General features: G+C 38.7%; 1 protein-coding gene and 1 non-coding gene across 8 annotated transcripts in view; one reads left to right on the top strand and one right to left on the bottom strand.

Moving 5' to 3' along the window:
• The window catches only part of ANK3 (ankyrin 3), a 720,826-nt gene that overhangs the window by 121,222 nt on the left and 573,932 nt on the right, over positions 1–25,672 (top strand). The gene's annotated exons all lie outside the window — the stretch shown is intronic.
• Positions 11,403–11,507, bottom strand: LOC133070870 (U6 spliceosomal RNA). The gene has a single exon (XR_009696271.1). It is a non-coding gene; the product is annotated as a U6 spliceosomal RNA (small nuclear RNA).

Genomic DNA, 25,672 nt, shown 5'->3' with positions numbered 1-25,672 from the left:
GCTTTGTGTTCTGAAGAGAGTGCTATTGTTGGGCCTTTAAAAAATGTGTTAGGGATACATGTGTGTGTGTGTGTGTGTGTGTGTGTGTGCTTGAGGGAGAGAGAAAGAATGTGATAGGGAGAGAGATGGAGAGGATGTAGAGAATGAAAGGGGGAATTTGGAACATTAAAAAATCATATCTCTTATTCAGAATAGTTATAAATGTTTATAATTTACCTGTATTAGAAATCATCTCATAAATGACAAGTCACTAGTTAATAACTAGTTATCATATACAGGTAACTTATGCAAGTTCAGAATCTAAGAGTGTAGAATCCTGGTACAGCAGATCAGAGTCAATAACCAAAATTTATTAATTTTGTGGTTTCACAAAATGGTCCTCTCTAGGGTCCTTCTACACCATGGGAAAATCCAATTCTTCAATTGACCCTCAGTTTCCCAGTACCCCACTTCAAAGTTGCTAAAGATTTCAGAAATGATGTCTAATATCACAGTATTTCTCCCAGACCTCTGATGCTGTCTATTTACTCTCCCTTTGAGGTGCAGGGAATAATCTATATTATTTTTTTCCTGCAGGTTTATTATGCTTTGCTCAAGTCAGTGGGGAGGCTGTCATATTTGCCTTGTAAAAGGACTTAACATATTATGGTGATACTGCTAATTTGGATTGGTTACCAGATTCGAGATTTTGGCCATTGATAAAGTTTCATTTCTAAAAATACAATACTATAAAAGAATCTTTCCACAAAGAGGCCTCATCCTTTTTTTTTTCATGCTTAATAAACATTGTTTCATTTTAGTGAGTGTTTGACTTCTTTTCTGAATTGTCTATCCTTGTCTTTGGGTACTATTGTGTTAGAGTATTAATTTTCTAGTCAATTCATCTGAGCTTTTTATATATTCATATTCTTAGTCCTTTCACTCTATTTTGGTGGCCAGCATTTTTCTAGAGTTCCTTTGCCTTCTGTTCTGTTTATATTCTATTTAACTTACCAAGTTTAATTTAAAAATTTAGTAAATAAGCTTGTATTTTCCAACAATGGTGTAACTGCTAACTGTAGAGTTTTCAAATATGCTAATTTTTAGAAAATGTCATAGTTTGGGGTCATATTTTTGATTTGAAAATTAAAAGAAAGGATAGTGAATGTGGCTGAAAAGATACAGTCATGTTCTTGAATTCTCAGCTAAGGAGGTCAATCTGGTGTAGATGTGCTTCACATCAAATTGGATGCAGTTGTAATCATGATATGGGAAGGTATTGAATAGTTAATCTCTTTAAAGCATTGGTGTAAATTCTAAGCCACCTGGACACTATCTTATTAGTTCATTGTTATTTTTTAAAAAAACTCTCATGGATGTCCCTTTGTTACAGACGTTTTTATGGATATCATAAATCCATGATCACATCTGAAATGTGATTAATATGTGGATATTAATCCAATATGTGGGTTTAGTACTAATATGTCAAATTGGTACCATGAATTCTAAGGTGAATTCTTACCCTGCAGCTCTCATCTTTATGATGAAAAGTGTGATCCTAGCTTGAGTAATGGTTTGGTTCCTAATCACAAACCACCTTCTTCCACAGCACCAAATGATGTTCAAGTCTGGCAGACCAGTTATTAGTTAGAAATTGTGAACAAGTTACTTGACTGCTTATATTCCTCATTTTTCTCATTTCTAAAGGGGAATAATTGGGCTTCTCAGGTGACTCGGTGGTAAAGAATCCGCCTCTCAGTGCAGAGACACAGGTGACATGGGTTTGACCCCTGGCTTGGGAAATCCTCTGGAGGAGGAAATGGCAACCCACTCCACTGTTCTGGCTTGGATAATCCCATGGACGGGGGAGCCATAGTCCATGGAGGAGGGCTACAGCCCATGGGGGTCACAAAGAGTCAGACACGACTAAGCAACTGAGCATGAGCATGAAAGCGGAATAATAACAGATCCATACCTTATAGCATTATTATGAAAATAAAATGAAAACTTATCCTTCTCAAAAAAGTTCTTGGTACATTTTAGTGAAAATCGCTGTCATGTCTGACTCTTGGTGACCCCGTGGATTGTATAGTCCATGGAATTCTCCAGGCCGGACTACTGGAGCGGGTACCCTTTCCCTTCTCCAGGGGATCTTCCCAACCCAGGGATCAAACCCAGGTCTCCCACATTGCAGGCAGGCTCTTTACCAGCTGAGCCACAAAGGAAGTCCATGGTACATTTTATGTGTTTGCTAAATGTTAAATATCATCACTATTGACGTGTAGATGCTACATCCTCCTTTGTTTTCCTCAATTGATGGCGTTCAAAGTCGGTTTTAAGAGAGTGATGGTAATTCCCAGAAAATTATGAGGACTTAACATTTTTAATAGAGTAGTAAGGAAACAGCAGGCAAGAAGTTGGTGATGGATCCAGAAAATGATGCTTTAAAAGCGAAAGTGAAGTTGCTCAGTCATGTCGGACTCTTTAAGACCCCATGCCATGGACTGTAGTCCACCAGGCTTCTCGGTCCATGGAATTTTCCAGGCATGAATACTGGAATGGGTTGCCTTTTCCTTCGCCAGGGAATCTTCCTGACCCAGGGATTGAACCCGGGTCTCCCACATTGTAGGCAGACGCTTTACCATCTGAGCTACCAGGTTGCTTTAAAAGGCAGTTTTAAAATTATCAAAGTTTCTTCCTGTGGATGTTTCCCTGGCCCACATGTCATACACCTCCACATCCATTTGTGATATTTCTAAAAGTTGGATCAAAATAGATGAACAAGATTTGAGAATGTTAATCTCATTTTGGTCTTTATGATAAATGTTTATCAGTCTGTGTATCTATCTACCTACCTGTCAATATATTATGTATGTTATCAGTATATATATATATAACTATGTAATATATGTATGTATGTTTAGAGATGTTTGTGTGTACATGATGTTTGTATAATGTATATAGTAATGTAAGTTAGAGCTCTAAAGAGCCTTCATGATTCCATATTCTTGCTGAGCCTCTTGATAAGAGTTATTCTCCTAATTCATCCAGAAGGAGGACCTGGGGAGGAGCCTCAATGTGATAAGTACTGTTTACTCCAAGCTACAGTGATGGGTTCCTTTCTTCATGATAGCGTGTAATGCATATCATCCACTGCTCAGTCTGTAATTCCAATTCAAAAATGATTCTGTCTCAGACCAGAAAGAAAGTAGGACACATATGTGTTCTTTTTAAAAAATTCTTTTCCATTATGGTTTATCCCAGGACATTGAATATAGTTTCCTATGCTACACAGTAGGAACTTGTTGTCCATCCATTCTATGTGTAATAGTTGGCATCTACTAACTACAAACACCCAGTCCATCCTTCTTTGGTGAATATCCCAATATATTCATTCTTGTCACAAAAGAGAAAATGGCTTCCTGATGTAGTTGATTGTAGTTTGTCTTTTGCATTTATATGCATTTGTTGATACTTTATGACTTCAAATGGTGCAGTAAAGGAAAAATAAAGGGACTAATGTGTATTGGGTGGCCATGATGTGCTACATGATTCTCCCATGAATCTGTTAGGCTGGTTTAATTACCCTTGATTTATTGATGACAAGATGAAGCTGTTGGTAATTAGGAGAGCTCTGATCTGATCCCCCCAATCATACTCTTTCCAGGGCTATGCTGTCCGCTGATACATTAGATTCTGAATAGGGAGGTCAAGAAAACCGTTCCGTTTCCTGTGTATGACGTTTCAAGTAGTGGCCCTGGCTGGCCACACTCAGAGAAGTTGGTGGGTAGCTGCTTATAGTACAAGCCGTGTGGTGCGGGTTCCATACTGGTGAATGCTATTTAAGTGAAGTGAAAGTTGCTCAGTCATGTCCGACTCTTTGTGACCCTTTGGACTATATAGTCCATGGAATTCTCAAGGCAAGGATACTGGAGTGGGTAGCCTTTCCCTTCTCCAGGGGATCTTCCCAACCCAGGGATCGAACCCAGGTCTCCCACATTGCAGGCAGATTCTTTACCAGCTGAGCCACCAGGGAAGCCTATTTACTTCACTTATTTATTTCAACTCTGTGTTTTGAATATCTAGCTATGATCTGAGGCATGTATCACCTCCTGAGAAGAGTCAGCAATTAAGATGTCAGCCTTGTCAGGATTCCTGAGCACTGTGCTCATAGGTACTTGGAAATGGTATAGATAGAACATATGCTGAAACCTTCTGCCATGTAAATATGTTGCTCTTTATCAGAAAGTTTCCAGGATTCAATAGGGAGCCTTTTGCATTGACTTAGGCATTCTGGTTTGTATTCGGCCCTTCTTATTAATATATATTTTTAAATCGAAAGGGAGGATTTGTGTGGAGTAGATGTGGTAGGTGAGCTTGAGTCTGATTGATGCAGACTCAAATTTTAGTCCCATCTCTCAGTGCCTGAGTGCCCCCAGACAAGTCACTTGTTTTTCTTTTTGGTGCTCTGATTACCCATCTGTGAATCGAATGTGATACCTACCTCCTGGACCTGTGTATAACACCTAGTATGGGCCCTAACACAGAGCTCTCCTGAGAAAATATTAGTTCTTTGTTTCTTGACCTGGAAGGTAATTCTTACTTTCAGTGAATGGATATATTTATATGGAGGAAGGGCTGATTCAGTAAGTCTTCCCTCTCCTAAAGACTATTTCCTTTACCGTTCTGTATCTGTTCCATTTCAAATAGAGGTTTTAAGCTCTCTCATTTCCCCGACACCTCTGCATGAAATAAGAAGTGAACTCAACATACAACAGCTTGTTGGGTGTGTTCCATACATCTGTTCTGTGCCAGTGTTCTTCCTGCCGGATCCAAAGTGCAGGGAGTCGAGAGTCACATTCGCTCGTAGACTTAGCTATTGACGATTCCAGCACGTTTGTCATGACGTAGGTGATGCTTTTGAGACTGTGCAGGAAGCTGAAATGAGTAATGTGACAGGGCACGGCTCACAGCCATAGGAGAAAATGCTTCTCGCTGTGTATTGACTGTTTTCCACCTCAGATTCCTCTTCTCTCTTCTGTGAATTCTGTGCTCCCTGCTAAAGACCAGCCTTTTTCACCTGCTTGCTGTATTGGTAAACCCAACAGTTTCTGCAAATGATGTTAATATGCCTAAACAGTGGTTAACAGTTCATGAGTACACACCTCGGAAGGTTTCACCTTAAAATAATTAGCTCTTAAATACTCTCCAGTATCCAAAATTAAAATTGACAACTCTTTTTTCACTTTTAATTCAATATCTCCAAGGCATAATTTTTCATGAAAAAGTAAATATTTTTAGTCACCCAACAAGGGAAGACTTTTCTTTTTACAGAAATATATGTTTAAGAAAGGATGATGTGTACTTTTTCTAAGTCATCTCTTGAGAGCAATCAATTTGACTAATCAGAGGCTTCTAAATTATTTTTAGTTTTGTACTGTTATCAGTGTTTCAAAGAAAAATGTTCCTCAGCACAACTTACATTTGTGTTTGCTTTTGTACTTATTCAACCATCAAAAATTTAAATGATGCTTCATTTTTTAAAATCAGGAAATAATAGGAAATTGAAGAATGAGAAGAATGATTATCTCTTTTTAGCTTTCTTTTTAGCTGCTTTGTGAATCTTGTGCATCCCTGACCAGGGATTGAACCCGGGCCCTTGGTAGTGAAAATGTGGAGTCTTCATCACTGAACTGCTAGGGAATATCCAAATGATTACCTTTTATTTTTTATGTTCCTTTTCTAGCTTTTAGTATTGCTGCCCATCAATAGCTAACACTGTATTTTCTGCTGGCTTACAGTCAAATGATGAATTTGTATTTTTATTTTTCAAGCACTTCTTTATAGACAGAAGTAAGCTGAATTTCGTTACCATCTACTAATAATTGGATCTCTGGAGATAGTACTAGCATGACATTCCTACAACATAACTTGAGGAAGCAGATATGTTGTATAAAGTGAGAAAGAATATTTAGAAGTTGTATATGCTTCCTGTTACATTATTTTATTGATTTTTTAGACCATCCTTATATGAAATGGACTTTTTGATATAACTTTATAGACAAATGAAAGCTCAACTTTTATGATTTATACAAATCCTTTAATTGGCCCAGTGCTTTGTTCTGCTGTCACTGACTCATTTATTAAGAGACCATATGGTCCCATTCACATCACTTTCCTATGAGAAGCAGGCATGCCCTGTTCCTTGGTGACCTGGGCATTAAACATGAATGGATAGAACCCGTAACTAAAACACTAACAGCAGTCCACCAGTGAATAAGAACCATTCTGTGTCTCTGCTTTTCTCTTCTCTATGAACATCTGGGTCTGTACTCATCACATCTGGAAATGTGTGTCGTTTGTTTTTTCCTCTGTGGAACCAAGATGGAGACATTTAGCTGGTCTGTGCCTACCACTTATGCTGATGTCAGTAAGTTTACTGATTATGTTTACCAGGCTCAAGCTTTTAAGATGAGTCTCTATGGAAATAAATTGCTCATTTTATGGATTGTCTAGTGCTGTGATCAGCCATAATCAAGAATGGTGGAAGATTCTAAGAGAAAGTTATAATAATGTGTTTATTGGAAAACAAAGATAGCAAACTCTAAAATAAATCTTGTTTGGTTGTTCAGTAGCAGTCTTGGGAACAGGCTGGAGTGTACCGTGAAGAGTGCTTATGGAGTAAAGCTCCACTGTCTGTCTTCTGCCCCTTGAACTTGGTGGTTTAATTTGATGGAGCTTGGTTGTTTTGTTTCAGCGATGGGGAACACTTGCTATGGGCGTTGGGGCTTTCCTTCCCAATGTGGGGGTTGTCCACTTAGAGTATAGTTGTTGAGGAATTACCTTGCTGCTGCTGCTGCTAAGTCACTTCAGTCGTGTCCAACTCTGTGTGACCCCATAGACGGCAGCCCACCAGGCTCCCCCGTTCCCTGGTATTTTCCAGGCAAGAGTACTGGAGTGGGGTGCCATTGCCTTCTCCAGAGGAATTACCTGAGAAGGGCTCAAATTATTATTAGAGGACCTCCTTCTAGGTCTTGCTATAGAAACCCCAAGGGCACTTCTTCTGTCTTCCTTTTTTCTTTTGCAAACATGGGTAACCTTGAGAAATACCCTGAGTAGTTAGCACTGATTTCCACAGCTCTGGCTTGGAAATTTCTTACAGTCTCAAGCTGCTGCTTCAACTGGTTGCTAAGCAACCAGGAGACGAGTTCACAAGCTTTGTCATAAGCCAGCAATCAAATGGGAGACAGTATTTTCTTTTGATTATTATTTTTTTTGTCAGCTCTTATTTTTGGTGTTGTGTATTTACATCCTTTGGGGAGTATTATTTCTAGAAACGCCTTTTCCAAAGACGCTTTATTTGTTAAAAGCATTTTGGTTTGATCCTTTTGGATAAAAAGGTGAGCAGTAGGTGTAGAAATTAGGCCTTGAGGCAGATGAAATAGTTTTATGAACCATGATGGAGTCACATACTGCTGTAGCCACTCCTTTTTTAAGAAAACATACACGAAGCTTTCCATTCTTCTACTTCTGGTTTTCAGTTATTGTGCACTGCTCTGACATAAATCAGTGACTTTGAATCTGTGATACCTTCAGCTCTTCTGTCCTTGAAGGTCACCGCTGAATAAAAGATCATTTAATCCTTTGTAAGCAGGATTTATTCTGACAGAATTTTTGGAGCCATTTTTCATGTAATTTCAAAAATATCTATATCCTTTTTTTTTTTAATGAACTATAATTAACTTACAGTGGGCTTCCCTAGTGGCTCAGATGGTAAAGTGTTTGCATGCAATGCAGGAGACCTGGGTTTGATGCCTGGGTCGGGAAGATCCCCTGGAGAAGGATATGGCAACCCACTCCAGTACTCTTGCCTGGGAAATTCCATGGACAGAGAAGCCTGGTAGTCTATAGTCCATGGGGTCACAAAGAGTCGGATACAACTGTGCGACTTCACTTTCACTTTCCCTGGTGGCTTAGTGGTAAAGAATGTGCCTGCAATGCAGGAGACTCAGGAGATGCAGGTTCGATCCCTGGGTTGGGAAGATACCGTGGAGTAGGAAATGGCAACCCACTTACAGTATTCTTGCCAGGAAAATCCCATGAACAGAGAAGAGTTGGGGTTTATAGTTCATGGGGTTGCAAAGAGTCAGACACGACTGAGTGACTGAACACTCACTAGCTTACAATGTTATATTAGTTTCAGGTGTACAACAGTGATTTGATATATTTATACATTATGAAATGATCACCATAATATATCTAATAGCCATTTGTCATCATTCAAAGTTATTATGATATTATTGACTATATTCCCTTTCCTGTATGTTACATCCTTGTGACTTATTTATTTTAAAACTGGAAGTTTGTGCCTCTTAACCCCTTACAGTTATTTTGCCCATTTCCCTACCCTCACCCCCCGTATAAATCCTTGACCCTTACAGATTTTGTCTTTCAAATACTAATGAGCCATCTTTTAAACAAATGCTTAGGTAAGTGTTTGTAACTGTTGTTTATGTTTTTAATTATACATTGATGTTTATTCAGTGAGTCTGAGGAGTGTGCCTCGAAACAGTAATCTTACAGTTAGTGAAAAGGAGATGGGGAGACTGAGATGATACAGATCTTCTGCCTCATTCCCAAAGGAGGAAGAGATGGATTGTAGAAACTGCATATCAATGAGCATGATGCTGATATCTGGTCAGATAGTACCTTGGGTTATTGAACTAATACCTTGTGATGACTATGCAGAACTGAAGATAATTAGGAATCTAAATGATATCACTCAGAAAAACTCATGTGAAATTAAACTTGTTTTCTTTCTGATGATTTTATTATGCTGGTGATTCATGTTAATGTATAGCCACTGGATATAGATTTTAGTAATATGTTTGATTATATGTCTTAAGATAAACAGCATTTCATTAATGCAATCTGTAGCTTTTATGCTTTAAAATAGCACTTAGCAATTTTTTTTTCTGCAGATGCTTCTCTAGGTAAATTATTTGAAGAAATGAGACAGGATATTAAAACTGATATAAATGTTATTGAAATTCATGGATGTAATATTTGCATATAAACATTACCATATGCATTTCCCCTTGTAATTTGGTCTACTATGGAAAAAATTCTTATTTATTTTTTACAATCAGTAATGAGTGTTTTATTGAATGAGGCCATGCTCACATTTTAGGACAGAGTAATTGAAAGCATTTAGGATGAGCTTATCTTTACCACTTGTTCACTCCCAAAGCAGGTGGGATTCTAGCTCAGCCTTTGTCACTGCCAGGGTTTTGTGTATGAAGTGTCAGTGTATCAGTGATTATTGGAAAAAGGACTGATGCATGATAGAAAGTAATTGTTAATTTCTACTGGTAACAGTTGCAGGTATTGTTAATACTCTGGCTTGTATCATGTCTTTATTTATAATGCATAGAGATGCCAGATTTCAGTTAGATGTTCATGAAAATAAAGATGTACTTTTCCCTATACACGAATCCATAGATCCTTAATGGAGGGGCAGGGTGTCCATATACCCCTATTAAAAAAAAATCCTGTTTACATATTTACCATTAATTGTATCATAAAAGTAGTCTTAGAAACAAAGTAAAATATAATATTGATGTAAGATTATGGTATATTCTTTCCAGATGGTAAATTCACTGGGATTAACATCCTTGGGGATATTCCAGTTTATGTATATATCTCAAACTATACTAAGCATGTATAGCAGTAGAGGCAAATGAATTTCAAACATGTAAATTCTCCATGTGGAGAATTATCAATAGAAATACAATGGCAGATCTTTATAGAAGATGTCAAATTTCTGGGCCTTTGCCAGTCTTCCATTGTTTAAGGCACATAAGAAATAAAGCCATAGTTTAAATGGAGAATTCTTCTCTATTGCCTGTAAGAGACCAAGGGGAAATGCATACCTCATTCGTGCATAATGCCAGTAGTCATACTGAAAATCCTTTGTGTAAATAATAGCACTGATTTCATAGGTATTTGTGAATTAATACATATATATAACACTGTAGCTCAGTTGGTAAAGCATCTGCTTGCAATGCAGGAGACCCCAGTTCGATTCTCGGTTTGGGAAGATCCACTGGAGAAGGTTTAGGCTACCCACTCCAGTATTCGTGGGCTTTCTTGGTGACTCAGATGGTAAAGAATCCCCCTGCAAAGTGGGAGACCTGGGTTCGATTCCTGGGTTGGGAAGATCCGCTAGAGAATGGTTAGGCTACCCACTCCAGTATTCTTGGGCTTCTGTTGTGGCTCAGATGGTAAAGAATCCCCCTGCAATGTGGGTGATCTGGGTTCATTCCCTGGGTTGGGGAGATCCCCTGGAGAAGGGAACGGCTACCTACTCCAGTATTTAGCCTGGAGAATTCCTTGGACAGAGGTGCCTGGCAGTCCGTGGGCTCACAGAGTCAGATATGACTGAGGGACTTTCACACACACACTAACACTTTAGAGTTATTCCTGACACATTAGTACAGTCATTCCTATATTAATGCTTTTATTACTGTTCCAGTATGTTATTACGGCTGAGTTCTACAAATTTATTGTGGACACCATAGAGCTTTATTTATTATTTAAAACAACTATTTACATATACAACAGTGATCATTTAGAGTCTTATCAGCCCTTGATCGTGAGATGATATTAGGGACGTATTTAACTTACTTTTGGAATGGATAATACATGAATATAAAATCTTAAAAATATTAAAGTGAATATGTAGTTAAAAGTAAATCCTTTCTCTTTTTAAAAATAGTTTAGTTAGTTTTTGGCTCTAATGGATCTTTGTTGCTGTGTGGGCTTTTCTCTAGTTGCAGTGAGCTGGGACTACTCTCTAGGTATGGTTCGAGGGCTTTTCGTTGCTGTGGCTTCTCTTATTGCGGAGCACGGGCTGTAGGGCACTCAGTCTTCAGCAGTTGTGATGTGTGGGCTCAGCACTTGTGACTCCTGGGCTCTGGAGCACAGGCTCAGTAGTTGTGGCACATGAGTTTAGTTGCTCTATGGCATGTGGGATCTTCCCAGATCAGGAGTCAAACCTGTGTCTGCTTCACTGACAGGCAGATTCTTTACCACTGAGACACCAGGGAAGCCCCCTTTTTGCTTTCTTTTACTCCAGTTGTCCCATTCCTCTTGCTATATTAATGTGTTATATATATAAATTATTGGTTCATCTTTGAAAGGAGATTTTATGTATATATAGGTTCGTGCACACACACAGTCTTTTAAATACAGAAATGGTTGCATGCAATACACCTGTACTTCACCCTAAGCATATCAATAAATGCTATATCTTTGAGATTGTTCCATATAAAGTTACCTTGTCTTTTTTTAAAATTAACTTTTATTGGAATATAGTTGCTTTACAGTGTTGTGTTAGTTTCTATTCTACTGCAGGGTGAATCAGAAATATGGAATGTTTCCTGTATTTGTGGGTCATCTCTGTGCAGGAGCCATGCTAATCTCTGTACTGTTGCAATTTTAGTATAGATGCTACTGAAGCTGAGCATTTGAGCTGCCTTGTCTTTGTAAATAACTTTTAATTTTAGAAGAATGTTGCACTAACTGAAAAGTTGCAAAGATAGTACAGAGTTCCTGTATACTCCACAGTAGAGTTCCTTTACCCCAGCATCTTATGGAGCTGGGGGGTACATATGTCAAAACTAAGGAGCTGGTATTGTTCAGTTCAGTTGCTTAGTCGTGTCCAACTCTTTGCAACCCCATGGGCTGCAGCATGCCAGGCTTCCCTGTCCATCACTAACTCCTGGAGCCTGCTTAAACTCATGTCCATTGAGTCAGTGATGCCATCCAACCATCTCATCCTCTGTTGTCCCCTTCTCCTTCCGTCATCAATCTTTCCCAGCATCAGGGCCTTTTCCAGTGAGTCAGTTCTTTGCATCAGGTGGCCAAAGTATTGGAGTTTCAGTAAGCATCAGTCCTTCCAATGAACATTCAGGACTGATTTTCTTTAGGATTGACTGGTTTGATCTCCTTGCAGTCCATGGGACTCTCAAGAGTCTTCTCCAACATCACAGTTCAAAACCATCAAAACTTTAGAACTCAGCTTTTTTTATGGAAAGAAACTGGCATTGTTACTTTATTATTAACTAAATTCTGCACTCTGTTCAGATTTCACTTGTTTTGCCCTAGGGTCCATTTTTCTGTTTCTGGATCCATGTTTTATTTAGTCATCATGTCTTTTACAGCCTCCCCTAGCCTGCGATAGCTTCTCAGATTTTCCTTGTTTTTAACAACTTAGGCAGTTTTGAGGAATGCTGGTCAGGTAGTTTTTGGAATGCCCCTCTATTATTGAATTTGTCTTGTATTTTTCTCATGGTTAGACTGGAGCTACGGGCCTAAGGGGAGCATTACCACAGAGGAGAAGTGCCCTTCTTATCAGCTATTTCCATGGTACATGCTATAGACATGGCTTATCAGTGATGATACCTACCTCAGTCACCTGAACAAGGTAGTGTCTGCTGGGTTATGCACTGTAAAGTTACTTTTTCCTCTCTTTTCATATTTCACTTTTTGGAAACAAGTTACTAAGTGTAACCCACACTTGAGTCAGCCTAAGGCCTAGTTTCTTGGGAGGAGGGTGGTGTGTATGTGTGTTTAATGACTCTGTAATAGTCCCTGGGACTTTACTTGGCATGTGAAAGTCCATTTTTGCCTTTTTCTTCATCCTCTCCAAACTAATAATCAGAACTAGAGTTCTAAAAGCTACCTGTCCAAATCTATCCTCTCCTTACATATTTCTTACTTAGGGATACCTCTCTTTAGTTGCCAAGAGACTGCTTTTTGTCTGATTATTTTTCTCTGTCATGCTTGTACAGAGAGCTTAATTCAAAATAAACAGTGTGCTACATTATTGGTTTTGTTTTTATTCACAGATGATTATTGCTAAGCTACTTACCTGACAAATTATTTGCTCCAGGTGACCAAATAAGCAGTTCTCCGTAGAGCCACCTTTTTGAAATTATTAATATCTAGAGATGCTGCTCTCTTAATCACAAGTTGTGTGCATGCATGCTCAATCATGTCCAACTCTTTGTAACCTCATGGTTACAGCCCACCAGGCTCCTCTGTCCATGGGACTTTTCAGGCAAGAATGTTGGAGTGGGTTGCCATTTCCTCCTTCATGGCACTTCCCAATCCAGGGACCGAAACTGTGTCTCCCGTGTCTCCTACATCGTTAGGTGGATTCTTTACCACTGAGCCACCGGGGAAGCCCTATCACGGGTTATGTGTAATTTAAAACTTCAATGAAGCGTCGCATATTTTAAGACTCTTATTGAGTTAGCAGGCATTTACTGAGCTTCTGCTGTGTTTTAGCCGTGGTTTGGTGGCTAAAATCAGGGGCTTCCCTGGTGGCTCAGATGGTAAAGAATCCTCCTGCCCTGGGTCAGGAAGAACCCCTGGAAAAGGGAATGGCTACCCACTCCAGTATTGTTGCCTGGAGAAGTCCATGGACAGAGGAGCCTGGCGGGCTACAATCCACGGAGTGCAAAGAGTTGGACATGACTGAGCAACTAACACTTTCAACTTTCACTTTACACAAATCAGGTGTCTGATGTAAGGCAGATGATGTTTCAAGTAGGAGATATAGACAATAAACACATTAAAAATTAACGGAAAAGGTCATTTTAGAGAGTGATAAGTGCTTTAAAGAAAATAACCAGAGTGAAGTGCTAGCACATTACTTGGTCATGGTGGTTACATAAGGGCCACTTTGATTTTGTGGCCAGTGAAGTCCTCAGGAGAAGGCGGTTAAACTGAAGACAGAGAATACAAGAGGACCAGACATTTGAAAACCTGGAGTTGGGAGGGGCTTGATGAGGTCTAGAAATAAAAAGAAGGCCAAATTAGTTTAAATGAGGACAGAGTAGAAGAGAAAGGGGTGTAGAAGTAGACAGGGCTTCATAGGCAGAGTTCCATTTTTGAGGAGGTCTCTGGGTGGTTTTAAGCAGAAAGGTGACATGATCTGATATCTGTGGTTTAGAAAAATCTTCTAGTTGCTTTGTGGGAAATGGATTATAGGGGAAAGAAGAGGAAGAAAGAATATAGTATGAGTTAGGAGACCACTGTAAGAATCCCAGTGAGAGATGGATTGTGGCTTGGACTAGCAATAACATGGACAAAAGTAGATAGATTGGGATAAAGTAGGGGGCATAGAACTGCCAGAATTTGTAGCTAAATTGAAATAAAATTTTAACAGCAGATGTGAAACAACAGGAAAGATAAGATGATGATGTGATATAAACTGTCTCAAATACAGATCATATTTTCATGCAAGTCTTAATACTTTAAAAGAAGAGTGGTATCAAATATGCACATTAGTGAATTAGGCATAAGTTAGGGAGCCAAGTCCATTATAACCTAATTCACACATCAGTAACAAAAGAGGAAACTTGCTTACCAAGTTAATGAGCTCTTAATACTTTATCTAATAAATCTGTCGTAACTACCAAGCCCAGAACAGTAAAGAGTTTGTCTTTAGGGGTTAATAACAAACTTTAGGGGGACTTAATCATCCCATTTACTTGATCATACTCCTCAGGAAGTTGTAATCTTAGGAATAATATTTTTGATATAATGGTTACTGTGAATCAGTTTTATGTCATAATGATTATAATGTTTGGCAAAGCAGAACATATTTCAATCATATATTTATTTTAGCTTTGGAATTATGGAGAAAATATTTCATTTTTGTAGCTATTACTTACATGTAAAATGCCTTTTGATAAAGGGTTTTACAGAGCTTTCTTTGGATAAATAACTAAATGTAGTCATAGTTTTGACATTTTGACTTTTATATCAAGTGCAGCAATTCATTTTGTGAGGGCTTGGAATTTAATATTATAACATTTGGTTTGTTCTAAATTTTCAACAAATTTTTATCTTTGTTATATGAAGAAAACATTACTTCATAATGTTTAATAAAAATCGTGTAATAAAAACCTCACCAGTTGGCTCAATTTAGTGTTTTGGGGTAAAGTAGGCAAGATAGGGATGATTTATTTTTATATTCTAAAAGTAGGAGTTTGCTAAGAAACTGATAAGGTAAAGAGAAGGAAAATTTTACCTTTTTAATAAACTTTTAAAAATTGAGATATAGTTGATTTACAATAGTTTCAGGTACACAGCAATGTGATTCGTATATATATATAATATATATTTTCAGACTATTTTCCATTATAGATTATCACAAGATATGGTATACAGTAAATCCTTGTTGCTTCTCTATTTTATGTATAGTTAGTTTGTATCTGTTAACCCCATACTGTTGTTCAGTCTGTCTGTTGTGTCTGACTCTTTGCGACCCCATGGACTGCAACATGCCCAGGCTTCCCTGTCTTTCACCATCTCCCAGAGCTTGCTCAAACTCATGTCCATTGAGTTGGTGATGCCATCCAATCATCTCGTCCTGTCTTTTCCCCTTGCTCCTGCCTTCTGTCTTTCCCAGTATTGGAGTTTTTCCCAATGAGTCAGCTCTTCACATCAGGTGACCAAAGTATTAGAGCTTCAGCTTCAGCATCAGTCCTACCAATGAATATTCAGGATTGATTTCCTTTAGGATTGACTGGTTTGATCTTCTTGCAGTCCAAGGGACTCTCAAGAGTCTTCTCCCACACGCAGTTCAAAAGCATCAGCTCTTCAGCACTCAACTTTCTTTATGGTCCAACTCTCACATCCATACATGACTACTGGAAAAACCATAGCTTTGACTAGACGGACCTTTGTTGGCAAAGTAATACCTCTGCTTTTCAATATGCTTCTAGATTGGTCATAGCTTTTCTTCCAAGAAGCAAGTGTCTTTTAATTTCATGGCTGCAGTCACCACCTGCAGTGATTTTGGGACCCAAGAAAATAAAGTCTATCCCTGTTTCCATTGTTTCCCCTTCTATTTACCATGAAGTGATGATACCAGATGCCCTGATCTTAGTGTTTTGAATGTTGAGTTTTAAGCCAGCTTTTCACTCTCCTCTTTCATTTCATCAAGAGGTTCTTCAGTTCCTCTTTGCTTTCTACTGTAAGGGTGGTATCATCTCCATATCTGCGGTTATTGATATTTCTCCTGGCATTCTTGATTCCAGCTTGTGCTTTATCCAGCCCGGCATTTCGCATGATGTATAAGTTAAATAAGCAGGCTTAGAGAATAGATAATCTGGGAAATTAGTTTTGACATAATATAAAAACAGGAGTTTGTTCAAACGGAGTCCATGGTAAGCTAAGGACTGTGAATGAGTTTAGGTCTGTTTCCACATTTAATGAGAACAAGCATGTTTGACAGAAAATATGGCTCTTGTTAATGATCATGACAATGGATTTTGGGCGGCAGATTTTAATTTCATTGTTGGTGTTTCATTACATTGAGTGTTCAGCCATTTCACAGCTTGTTAAAGATCTATTCCAAGTATTTATTTTTCCTTCTGAACAGTTTCCCAGCATCTATTTACTAAGAGGACACGCAGTATATAGAACAAATTCACATGTACAAAGCTGACAATCCCTCAAGTGTTATATTCTCATTTGCATTATGGTCTTACTCATGTTGGGTAAAATCCATGTATTTATCTAAGTTTCTCTTCCTTTCCTCACAGAGCCTCTTAGCAGGGATGCAGTACACGATATTACAGGCATGCTGTCAGGAATATTAAAAAGGCTAAGAACATCATGCTGAAAAATTATGTGGAATGAAAAAATTCGGCATGAACTGTCAATCTGTCTTCTCTGGCCTTTTAGGTTCTTTGACTTTGTTGTTCGCAAAATGTGGAACTCTTTCACCTGCCATTTTTAAAAGCTTGATCTTCCAAGGATTTGTTTGACAGGCTCTATGCTTAATATCAAGGTCTGAACATTTAATTTCTTTCTCTAGAATGTTCCATTCCCTCGGATATCAGAGCTTTCAGTGGGTCCTTACCTTGATGGAAATAGTCACAATCTAAGGAATGCCATTAAGCCAGAATCAGCCTGCACCTGCTAATGATTACCTAAAAGGAGCGATTACCATTCCCTGTAAGGTGATTGCAAATAAACCAGAGCGCATGTATTTTTCAGGCAAAAATTTTTCAGGTAAGCTTCAAAGACGTCATCACAACGAGGCTATTGCTGTGTCATTGTAGTCCAAACAGAAGTATGCCTGGAATAAAAATAGGCTTGCTGTGAATATGAATTTTCTGCAGATAAAATACAGACCACAAAATGGCAAAGATTTGTTAAAAGTTTTCTGTATTTGCCTTTACTTTTATAGATGTGTGTCTGTCAGAAGAGGCATATATCCTTATCCTAAAAGGCAAAATGCAAAAGGCATGAGAGTGAATAAGTTAGTAACATTGTTTTACAAAATGTGGGATAATGAATGACTTTGAAACATAATTTTAAAAGAATGAGGTTAAAACAATGATGGACCCATTGTGATCTATATTTTGGAAGAAGTCAGTAAAGTCTTTAACTGAAAAAATGGATTTATTTTTAAAGAAAGCACCAGAAGGACGAAGCAACATACATTGGATTCCTAAATGCTGCTGAGCGTGGTAGAAGTGAAAGCAGGTGTCCAGGAATTAGCCTTAGATTGTACGAGTCTTTCTGTGGCTCTCGCCCCTGCTTTAACTGTCTTCAGATGCAAAGATTGAGGAGATTTTAGGAAAAGAAACAGAAAGGTAGGTAGAAAGTATTACACAGATAGAGAGATGGACAGGAAGAGAGAGAGGGAGAAAGAAGATAAGCAGATTATTTTAATTATTCTTATGTTTCATATAAAAATTAAAATAGATGATTCCTTGACAAACTTGAGTCATATAAATCTCCTCTGTGGATTTTGGTCACTTACCCAATGCCAGGATGTAGGGAAGAAGGCCTCAAAGGGACTATAGCAACATGTGATTTATCCAAATCTGTATTTTAGAGTATGAGGAAAGTAGATATTAGTTCCAGGTCATTTATCTTTAATGTATAATGTAAAGCACTAAGTAAATGCTTTCACTGTAATAGCCTTTGGGTCAAAGGTTACAGACATTTCACTTACAGAAACCCATGAAAACACTTCCTTTTTTTTCAGTATCTAGATTTTATGCCATCAGAAAAATAAGGATTAAAACGTAAGTGGAGAAAGTCTATAGTTCATGATACTTTCCTTGAGCAAGAGTATTTCTCTTTGCTTTCATCAAAGTTACTTCTAGTACATATTTAATTTTCTTGTAGTAAACCCACATTTGACCAGCCAGCTTTAAAGGTCCTAAAAGGAATTAATAAACATTGTTCATGTTTGTGGAAATATGGAGAATGGCCAGGAGTCAAAAGGAGCCTAAAGAAAAATGGTAAAGCATCTGCCTACGATGCAGGAGACCCAGGTTTGATTCCTGGGTGGGGAAGATCCGCCAGAGAAGGAAATGGCAACCCACTCCAGTACTCTCACCTGGAAAATCCCATGGATGGAGGAGCCTGGTGGGCTACAGTCCGTGGGGTCTCAAAGAGTCAGACACGACTGAGCGACTTCCCTTTCTTTCTTATATCATTTTCCTTTTTCCTCATTATTGGTTAAAGAATTTTCTTCGTGACATGAAAAAGATTTGGAGCTGTTGTTTGCCCTTTATCTGCATTTTTTACTTCTATTGCACTCTCTAGTACTTTATTCTCTTTACAGTGAATTCTTAAAGATTAAGACAAGACATCCTCTGAAAAAACCTTGTGAATAATATTTTGCATAAAGCAATAGTTCATATGTTTTGATTAGACATGTTTCTTTTTTTCACTTCTTGAGTGTAAGATAGGCACAAAATGTTTTAAAAGGGTAGGAAAAAAATTTTCATCAATTCCATAGATTTGGGGATACCTGTAATGGTGAGAGTTACTTGACAGGTACATAAAACTCCTCAAGATTAATTGTTGTGTTTACTTAAGTTACACAACTTAAGTAAAGCATTGGCAACTCTAAAGATTTCTATGTGTTGTTGATCTCAGCAAGGACCGAGGGGTTATGCATACAGGTTGAGGAACAGAAATGCTAAGTACAATGGTTTCCAAAGAGAGAGAAACAAAGAGAAAAGATCCCATTTCCTTTCCCTCCCCCAAGCCTTTAGAAAGGTCAGAGGGCATTTTCTCTGGGCTCCTTGTAAAATGCTATCTTCAGCCAGAGTTTCTTAGGTCATTTCGCCAATCAGCCCAGAGAGCCTATCAGAGCTTTTGGAAGGAATGTGTCAGGGGAACACTCTCAAACTCTCATCTGTCTTGAAGTAGTTCAGTCCAGACTTTGAGTAGCTCGGCTACTCAGGTATTCACTGGACTTCCCTGCAGTCCTTCTGTGCATGTTGACTGAATATCATGTGCACTCAAACACCATTATGCACACTCATCTTTGTGCTTAACTCTCTAGTTCATAGCCCTGTCAATTCTATAATCTAAAAGCATTTAGTACCTTGTTCTTGGTTGCAAACAGCAAACTGATTCTGGTGAACTTAAGCAGGAAAAGAGTCTACTGAAAGATGTCAGACAGCTTGCAGAATTGAATGAAAGAGTGGGCAGCAAGGCTTGGAGTTATGGCAGAAGCCTGGGAATGTGAACAAGCTGAGTGAGACAGCCAGTCATGCCATAGAAAGTGTTCTGGTTAGGACTTTACTAGTGGAATTTGAATGATCACTACTGGACATTCAGCCCTCTCATCCCTTCTGTGACTAACCCGTTAGGCCCCTATCTGTGGCACCCGTGGGGCTTATGAGGCATCAAGGATGACTGCTGGGTCTTCAGGAACTCTCAGTATGGTGTCATCAATGTCATTAACCACTGTCATATCCTGTACCTTGGGAAGATGGTCAGTGGTCTTGAAGACTGAATGTTGGAGCACAAACAGAGAGTAGAGGTGATTCCAAGGCAAGGCACTGAAGGTGTCACAGCATCCTTAATAAGTAAGGCAGACTGTTTCTGGTGTTTCTGCTTTTTAGGACTCAGCATTTGCACAGCCAGTGGTTGCCTAGTAGGTTTCATGGCTAAATGAGCTTGCTCTGGTTAGCAGACCATGACTGGCATGGCTGACACAAGTCCCTTCACCACCTGCCTAAACCTGAAAATCTGCTGCTGTTGTTCAAGATCCATTTGTTCTCTGCAACAGTGAGGACTCACAGTTCCTACATCTCTCAGGTCTCTTGTGCTGTTAGAAATCCCTGCCATTCTTTCAGGGATGTTGTATTCCTTTGATTACAGTTTTGATCACCAGGAAACAAAGTTCACAGGACTTCCACTTGGCTGTTCCTACCAAGATAACCTCTAACTCTTGGTTCAGTGGGTTTTCTTCTTAGGTATATCTCTAACAACTCTATACCTGAGAACCTAAGAAATAACCACAGTGTGGGTTTGAGGTACCACTGGTCTTCATAGGAGGTAAATTGGATCAAAACTTTACTTATAACTTGACCCCAGAAACCTCTACCCTGACTGTTAGACTGTGGTGTTATATGCTAAGAATTAGTTTTGGCTCAGAGCTCATGACTAGTACTTCCTAAGGGACCTGAGTGTATTTCCTTCCCTCATGTCCATATCTGCTAAACAGCTGCAAAGTCCTTTGAAGAAGACAGAATGAACTATGTTTATGATATTACTGAAAATATATGAAAGATATATATCTTTTGTTAATAACATTCATCACTTTAAAGTTGACCTTAAAAATAGAGTAAAACAGAACCACTGAAATCTGAGATACTCAGTTCCCAGTTATTTGTGTGAATGGACTGGCATTCCCATTTATCTTGGGAATATCTTGGCCAGTCTTCTTTTCAAATAGTTCTTGACATGAGATCTACTTTCATTGTAGTCTAGGAGACTTCAAAAGTATAGATATAATTCTTACTTCCAAACAGAGTGGTGACAATAACGTTCTGGGGGGTTGGGGTCGGGGTGGTGCTTTCCATTTCTAACAAGTGAAAAAGAAACCAGTAGTAAAGAAGATGGACAACTGCCTCACTGTCCCATGGTTAATTCTTTTGAGTTGCACCTGCACAATGTTCATTTACTGTTTCTTTTGACTTACTTATTATCAGCATACTCAAGCCTTAGACTTGAGATGCAGTATTTCATGTGGCTAAGGACAGGACTGAACCACCTGGCTTTGGACCCCAGTTCTGCTGCTCTCTGGGATTCCCTGGTGTCTCAGATGGTACAAAATCTGCCCACAATGCGGGAGACCTGGTTTGATCCCTGGGTCAAGAAGATTCCCTGGAGAAGGGAATGGTTACCCACTCCAATATTCTTGCCTGAGGAATTCCATGGACAGAGGAGCCTGGTGTGCTACAGTCCATGGGGCTGCAAAGAGTCGGACAGGACTGAGCAGCTAACACATACACACAGACACGTGTGTGTCCACACACACACACACACACACACTCGGCTGCTTGCTAGCTGAGTGACCCTAGACAAGTCATTTAATGTCTGTAACCCTGTTTCTTCATCTGTGGAGGCAGGTGTGCTTGTCGTAGAGACTTGTTATATGGAGGTAATCAAGTAATTATAACATGTAGTGACCATTCAATAATATTAGCCAGTATATTTTTAAAAGCTTATACAATTTGTAATTATAGAAACAAAGACCCAGTAATACTAAATGTAAATGCTTTTAACCTCCATATTGAGTTATCTGTGCTACTCATTTTCATAAGAGTTCATTTGTCTGGTGTCTATTTCTTAAATACCCACATGAGCCAGGCTCCATGCTGATTTTTCCATCATTGTGCCAACTTTGACCTCTGGTTGCTAGTTGACCATTTTTAGAGGGCGCAGAGTGGTGGGAAGCTTTGTTGATAAATTGCTGGAAACATAAAAAGTCATTCCTTTTTAACCCCCTTCCTACCCTGACTTCCAAAACACACTAAGATTTAGCCTATGTAAAATCATCAAACATTATATCAGGATTATTCAGTAGAAGTACATTGTAAACTACAAATGTCATATATATAATTTTAAATTTATGTAAGCCATGAATGTCATATATAATTTTAAATTTTCTAGTAATTGCACACAGAAGTAAAATAAATGAGATGAAATTAACTTTAATAATGTATTTTATTTAGTCTGCCATATCTAGAATAACATGATCTTAACATGTAATAAATAAAAAGAACTGTAGATGAGATATTTGACATTCCTTTTTTCATACGAAATCTTTGGAGCCCGGTGTGTATGATATGTTTCACATTTATTCACACTCACCACCTTTCAAGTATCTAATCTCTACATGTGGCAGCAAGTGGCTTCTAAGTGGACAGAGTAAGATTAAATTTTACCAGATTCTAAGACTTAGCCATGAATTCTTCAGTAAACAGCTTTGGGTTATTCTCAGATCCTCACCTGGAAGGAAAAATACAGAAAGAGAAAGAATGAATTGAAATCCTATAAAATGAATTTTCAATATGTACTTCTATATAAGTTTATTCATGAGAAACAAAAAAAGAGTTTGTTGATCAAAGATCATGTCCACTGTTTGCAGAAATGCAAGTAGCAGTTAAGAATTGTTAGGGAAGGAGACTTCCCTGGCAGTTCATTGGTTAAGACTCTGTGCTTCAATTGTAATGGGCATGGGTTCCATCCCTGGCTGGGTAACTAAGATCCCACATGCCATGTGGTGCAGCCAAAAAAACCCAGAATTGTTAGGGAAGATCTAAATGTGGAAACTTAAAGGAAGCTTATATCTTTAGCTATTGGTTGGGAAGAAATCAACAGGTATTTAGTGATGTTGCAATAGTAATTTTTTAAAAAAATGAGTGTGATAATAGTCAGTGAGAAAGTACAATGTTTTTCTTTTTTGGTTGGGAGTTACCAGTGTCTTTTTTTTTTTCTTTAAACTAGTTATATGACTTACGACGGCCTAGTTATATGGTCTGTGTTGGAATGAAGTCAGTTGTGTAGGGATTAAGGCACACTCTCCTTCAGTGCCGTCTATTGCCAGAGTGGTTTCATGCTTCATGCCGCAGTCATCTGTGACTCGTCTTTCAAATGGTTGAGGACCCAAGTCAACGTGCCACCTGAAACTTTAAAAGACGCCTCTCTCAGTAACTTAATTTGTGTTATAAACACCATGCTTCTGTGTTGATATTACATATAGAAAGCATAAACTATTTATTAGACATTTGAATTTTTGCATCACAAGGATTTATGTGAGATTAATATTTTTATTTTGTCTGAATTTTTTATTATAGAAAATTTCATATGTATGCAAAATTAGATGAGAGTGACAAAGCTTGATATAACCTTTAGTGCCAACTTTAACAATTATTAACTAATGGCTAATTTCCTTTTCATCCATAGCTCTAAACCCAGTTACCTTGAAGTATAATTCCAGAGTCATTGGCAAGTCATCAGTAATTTTACCTTCAATATTATATTCAATTGATAGACCTTCTTCTCTTCTTTTTTCCCATCTTGTAATATCATTGTTGAGAGAATTAATTTGTTCTGTAAGTTTCTCACAGTCTGGATTTGGCTGATTGCATCCCTGTGATATTGCTTATCTTGTGCCTGTATCCCCTGCGTTTTTTTGTAAAATGGTAATTAGATGAAAGTTTTCGCCAGACTCAGGTTTATTTGTCTGTCTGAGTGAAAATTTCCCTAGATGCTGTTGGGTTCTTTCATAGGGGAGCACATAATGCTGGCTACCCTGCTTTTCATCATGCTCACACTGATGGGCATGTTTGTGGGTCAGTAGCCTGAGCCATCACCCATTAGGAAGTTCTCTACTTTTCAGCAAATAGTTTTAGCAACAACTCAGGATCATTGCTTTGAGTCATCGTTTCATGAGGGATTGCATAATAATGATGCTCTAATTCTGTCATTTCTTCTTAATTTATTAGCTGGAATATTTCCATATACAGAAACATTCCTTTATCAACAATTTGGTTAATTTGAGGTACAGTTTGTACAGCAAAGACAGGTTTCATATTTGATTCTTTTCCTTTGTTTAGTAGTCTTCAGAATGAGTTGACCCCTAAGGTATCCTCCAAAGGTAAATAATGTTCTTTTTTAGTATCAGAATTCATGGATTTAAACATGTTTGATGTTTTTCAAGCCATTCTATTTATTACTCTTTTTGATGCCCCACTTCTCACCAGTGGAAGCCTCTTGAAGTTGGCTCTGAGTCCTTTGAACCTGACTCCAGTGGACTTTGATAGCTTTTTTGCTTTCTGAAATGCCAAGATATTCTAGGCTCATCTTTCATTTCTCTGTCCCAGATCTTAAATCAGCTATTTCTCCAAGGAGTTCTGGTTTCTTTAAGTGAATAAATGGTATTCAGAGAGCATACCTGGGCACCTCAGATTTTAAGCTTAAGAAGTTTTCAGTCTGGAGTCTTTATTAGTTAGGAAAACTCTAATGAGAGTAGCTCCAATCTCAGTGGCCTAGTGCAGTCCAGGCTCACCTCTGCCTGGTGCATTGGCAGACAGTCCTGCAGGCAGTGATTTAAAGACCCAGAATTCTTTTGTCTTGTAACTCCAACAGCCAGTAGTGCCTTAGGAGATGTAAAGAGGAAAATGGAAAGTTTCCTACTTTTTAACCATTTTGACCTGGAAATGATGCACATTTCTCGTCTCCTACTACTAATGAAAACTAGTCATGTGGCCCTGTCTCAAAGCAGCATGGCAGTAAAGGCAGTCTCTGACTGGGGAACCTTGCACTGCAGCAGAGCAACATCCTCATTGAATGTTAGGCTGTCTCTGCCGGAAACCAAGCCAGAAACCAGTCCTTTACCATACAAAATCATGAGCTCTCCCCAACTTTTCTCCAAAAGGACAATCCAAAGTCTCAGTCAGTCACTGCATCCAGCTGAAGTACAGGTGCACCTCATTTTCTTGCACTGTGCTTCATTGCACTTTCCCAGATACTGCATTTTTTTTTTTTTTCAACAGATTGAACATTTGTGGCAATGCTGCCTCAAGCAAGTCTATTGGTACCATTTTTCCAATAGCATCTCCTCACTTCATGTCTCTATGTCACATTTTGGTAATTCTTGCAGTATTTCAGACTTTTTCATTCTTATATTTATTGTGATGATTGGTGATCAGATGAGTGATCATTAATATTACTCTGTAATTGTTTTGAGGCACCATGAAGCATGCCCACTAAGGTGGTGAACTTAATCCCTAAGTGTTGTGTGTGTTCTGACTGTTACATCAGCCTCCTGTTCCTTTTCCTCAAGTAACCAAGAAAGGGCTCGTGCGGCTGCAGTGCAGAAAACTAATTAATAACCCTACAGTGGGTTATTAATAAACCCATGTTCAAGTGAAAGGAAGAGACGAGTGATGCCATAAGCTTCATTGTTATCTTTGTTTTTTAGAAGGCTGGTGCTTATTTATTTATGGCCATGTTGGATCTTCATTGCTCCATGTGGGCTTTCTCTAGTTGTCGTAAGCTGAGGCTGCGCTCTGGTTGTAGTGTGTGGCCTTTCCCTCATGGTGGCTTCTCTTGTTGTGGAGCAAGGTCTCTAGGGCTCCTGGGCTTAAGTATTTGTGGCTCACAGGCTTAGTTGCCCCACACATGTGGGATCTTAGTTCCTGGACCAGGGATCAAACCCATGTCCCCTGCATTGGCAGGCAGATTCTTAACCACTGGACTACCAGGGAAGTCCCTGTTGTCTTGTTTTAAGTAATTGCTACAGCCACCCTGCCCTTCAGCAAACCACCTTCCTGAACAGTCAGCC

Source organism: Dama dama, chromosome 15 (assembly GCF_033118175.1).
Source record: "Dama dama isolate Ldn47 chromosome 15, ASM3311817v1, whole genome shotgun sequence".
NCBI classification, from domain to species: Eukaryota; Metazoa; Chordata; class Mammalia; order Artiodactyla; family Cervidae; genus Dama; species Dama dama.
Note: the sequence above shows the minus strand (reverse complement) of the source record. Positions and strands in the feature narration are given on the sequence as shown.